Source organism: Mastomys coucha, unplaced genomic scaffold, assembly GCF_008632895.1.
Source record: "Mastomys coucha isolate ucsf_1 unplaced genomic scaffold, UCSF_Mcou_1 pScaffold14, whole genome shotgun sequence".
Taxonomy (NCBI): Eukaryota; Metazoa; Chordata; class Mammalia; order Rodentia; family Muridae; genus Mastomys; species Mastomys coucha.
The window spans coordinates 41,484,323-41,487,826 of record NW_022196896.1 but is presented as its reverse complement, the minus strand read 5'-3'; the positions used below and the strand labels follow the sequence as shown (position 1 = coordinate 41,487,826).

The following is a 3,504-nucleotide window of genomic DNA, read 5'->3' as shown; positions in this document are numbered from 1 at the left end:
CAAATCACCTATTCATGGTTTTTTGTTTTTTGTTTTTTGTTTTTTGTTTTATCCTGTTCCTTTGAGCCTTGTGCCAGTGTGACATAGTCCTGGGTGCTATAATGAGTAGTGTGTAGTGTGGTGGTTCGAATAAAAATGGCCCCATAGGCTCTTATATTTGCTTATACATTAGGGAGTAGAACTGTTAAGAGGTGTGGTCTTGTTGGAGGAATTGTGTCACAGTGGTGAACTTTGAGGTTTCTGAAACTTATGCCAATTTCAGGGTCTTTCTGCCTGCTGCCTACGGTTCAGGATGTAGCTCTCAGCTCCAGGATCTGCCTGCGAGACTGTGAACAAGCCCCCAATAAATCAATACATGCCTTTTTTTTTTCCCAAGGGCTGCCTAGGTCATGCTATCTGTTCAGAACTATAGAACACTGGTAAAGCATGGACCACAAACAGATGTAAATCTGAGAGAAAGTTCAGCAGCTTGATCCATGCTTCAGCTTCAAGAACCTAGAAAGGTAAGTAGAACTAGTGAGAAGTGAAAGAAATAAATTAATAGAGGACAGATAACATTTAAACGACAAAACAGGGTGCTAAAGAGATGTCTCTGTGGTTAAGAGCTCTTTTGCACTTGCAGAGCACCTGAGTTTGGTTCCCAGCATCTACTAACAATCACTCTTAATTCCAGCTCAGTGGATGTGACATCCTGTTTGACATCCACAGACACCAGGCATGCACATGGTACAAAAACATGTAGCCAAAACACTCATAAAATAAAATAAATTGATCTAAAAGAAAAATTTGATGGCAAATGAATATGTTTTAAAATAAGACTTATCAAAATTATCAATATAACTAAATAAGAACTAATAATATCAATATAGCTAAATAATAATCAATATAAATATAAATAAACACATATATAAATATAATATAAATATTGATTATTGTCATACCTTTTAATTAAAAGTTTGAATAAAAGTATGGACCATTGTGCTGGTTAGTTTTTGTCATTTTGACACAGCTAGAGTCATTTGGGTAAAGACTGTCCATTGACAAAGTGCCTCCAGCTATAATCCATGTTCATCAAAGAAACACATTGAACACAGTGAATGCTCTACATCAGTTCTGACAGCATGGTTGTGAGTCTGACCTTGAGTAGCTGAGCTATGTCTTCAGTCCTCTTATATCAATTCTGTTGTTTTCTCTTCTTTAGATGTTTTTTCTTTTAATGTATCTGTGTATGACTGCTTATTCATTTGGGCAGCATGTATGTGCGGAGGCCTGTAAGAGCAGGCAGAGTAGAGCTGTCCAACAGGAGTGCTGGGAGCCAAACCCTGGTCCTCTGCCAGACCAATACATACCCTTCCCCTCTGAGCCATCTCTGTAGCCCATGTTTGGTCTTCTTGATGAATTCTGAAGCGTTCCTTCTGCCTGTTGTTGAAACATGTCCTCATTATGAAGTCCACTGTGTTTCACATCACATAAGGCTCCTTCCTGTCACCATGACGATATCCCTGTGATAAACTACTAAGGGGAGGAAAGGCTTATTTTGGCTTATTGCTTTGGTGGTTCATGGTGTTCTCAGTTTGTAGTGGTGTAGTATTATTGTGGTCGGATCACACAGGTGAGGATCTGACAATTTCCTGATGTAGGAAACAAAGAAGGCAGAAAGGGCTAGGGTGCCAATATTCCCTTTGAGTACATACCCTTATTGACCTAAGTCCCTTCACTATTTCCTATTTCTTAAAGGATCTACTCCCTCCAAATAGCATTAACTGGTGATCAAACTTTTAACACATGAGCCCTTCAGGGTCATATACCCAGTGATAGCTTGGGATATTGGTTTTCTCTCAAGCATTTTGTTGTATAGGTACTGTTGGAGACTGAAAAAAAGTGGAAAAATGAAGTGGTCTGTTCAGTGTTCCACACCTAGTGAACAACACCAGTTGCTCTGAGGCCTGGCACTGTCTGACAGACCTTTTAATAGTAATATCATACCTATTGAGCTTGTCTTAGTGTCTTGGATATATCTTACAAATGGAAGAGGTGGTATTTACAAATAATTTAAAGTAGAGGCAGCAGGCTCGGTTTGGTTACTTTTGTGTTGTGACGGCATGTGTTTTAAGAGGTGTGTTTGAAGCAGCGTTATGTTGAGGAATCAATAAGGGCTATGTGGAGACTATTCCTGCACAATGGTAAAAATTTATTAGCAACTGTATACCATGTTATGAATGTTTAATAACATATGAGCAACATAAATAAAAGCAGATTAAACAGTAGGAAACCAGGAGTACCATAACCCAAACTGCAAGGTGTAGCTTTATAGTAAAGTCAGGTAGACTCCATTGTTGGTCAAAAAAGAAAAAATCATAGGAACTTGGTGGTTCTTTTCTGACACTAGTCTTTCACAAAATTTCCTTCTTTTAGGTTGGGTGTCAACTCTTCATAGATTAGAGAGTTATATGTGTGTGTGTGTGTGTGTGTGTGTGTGTGTGTGTGTGTGTGTGTGTTTGTGGTTCAGGAGGTTGAATGTAGGACTTTGAGTGTCAGGTATGTTCCTTTAAACACTGAGCTGTGTCCCCAGTTCAAACAATCATTCTTATATACCTCTCATTAGAGGCCAAAATCAAACTTTCCTGTTTGTATTTTTAAAATTAGTAAGGGTGTAGAAGTGAAAAGTGAACTCTGGCATTCCCTTTATGCAACAGAAGCTTTTCTCATTATTTTTATAAAATGCACACACCCATGTCAATAGTCCCTACAACTACAGCAAGCTTACAATGACTCCAGGCAGTGCTCTAGAAAGCAGGGGAGAAAGTATCTTAAAAAGTTCTGTAACAACATGCTTATCCTGTGCTTTCTGGTGAATATCCACTTACATGTGAGTATGTGGCATGTTTGTTTTTCTGGGTCTTGGTTACCTCACTCAGGCTCATCATTTCCAGTTCCATCCATTTGCCTGCAAATTTCATGATGTCATTGTTTTTAATAGCTGAGTAGTACTCCATTGTGTAGATGCACCACATTCTCTTTATCCATTCTTTAGTTCAAAAACATCTAGGCTGTTTCAGGTTTCTGGCTGTTACTAACGAAACTATTATAAACATACTTGAGCAAGTGTCCTTGTAGTACAGCAGAGCATGTTTTGGGTATATACCCAGGAGTGATATAGCTGGGTCTTCAGGTAGAACTATTCCCAATTTTCTGGGAAACTGCCAAATTGATTTCCACAGTGGTTGTACAAGTTTTCACTCCCATCGGCAATTGAGGAGAGTTTCCCTTGCTCTATATCCTCATCAGCATATGCTATTTCTTGAGTTTTATTATTAGACATTCTTACAGGTATAAGATGGAACACCAGAATCATTTTGATTTTCATTTCTCTGATGATTAAGAGAAATGCAAGTCAAATGGTGTTGTTGAACATTTCTTTAAGTGCATCTCACCTACTAGAGAATCCTCTGTTGAAAATTCTCTGTTTAGATCTGTACCCCATTTTAAATTGGGTTATTTGGT

The 3,504-nt window shown here is 38.4% G+C and overlaps 1 long non-coding RNA gene across 1 annotated transcript; it reads right to left on the bottom strand.

Moving 5' to 3' along the window:
• Nucleotides 1-1,428, bottom strand: LOC116089051. Its single transcript, XR_004118128.1, has 3 exons — nt 1,350-1,428; nt 1,139-1,269; nt 1-495 (listed from the first exon to the last, which is right to left on the bottom strand). It is a non-coding gene; the product is annotated as an uncharacterized LOC116089051 (long non-coding RNA).
• Between the last annotated feature and the right edge of the window lie 2,076 nt (nt 1,429-3,504).